This window comes from Halyomorpha halys, unplaced genomic scaffold (genome assembly GCF_000696795.3).
Source record: "Halyomorpha halys isolate HHAL.00 unplaced genomic scaffold, Hhal_1.1 Scaffold401.1, whole genome shotgun sequence".
NCBI lineage: Eukaryota > Metazoa > Arthropoda > Insecta > Hemiptera > Pentatomidae > Halyomorpha > Halyomorpha halys.
The window spans coordinates 353,537-353,827 of NW_027108484.1; positions in this window are offsets into that span (position 1 = coordinate 353,537).

Below are 291 nucleotides of genomic sequence, written 5' to 3' on the forward strand. Positions count from 1 at the left end.
ATATAAAACATTTGATATTCATATATTGATAAAACTTTGAAACCCTGTTTCAAAAATATCTGTTTTCAAAAGATTGTATTTAATCTATTTTCTTTCTTTTGAATTATTTATCTTCATATGCAATGGAGACAATACTCTCTTAGAATTGATACATTCATAGAAAAATATGTACAATACCAGGAGTCATTTTTATAATAATGTACTACAATCTAATTTTTTTTTTCTCATGACTTTATTTAAAAAATAATTATAATGCTCAGTAGGTATACTAATACTCTCTTTTCATTAATC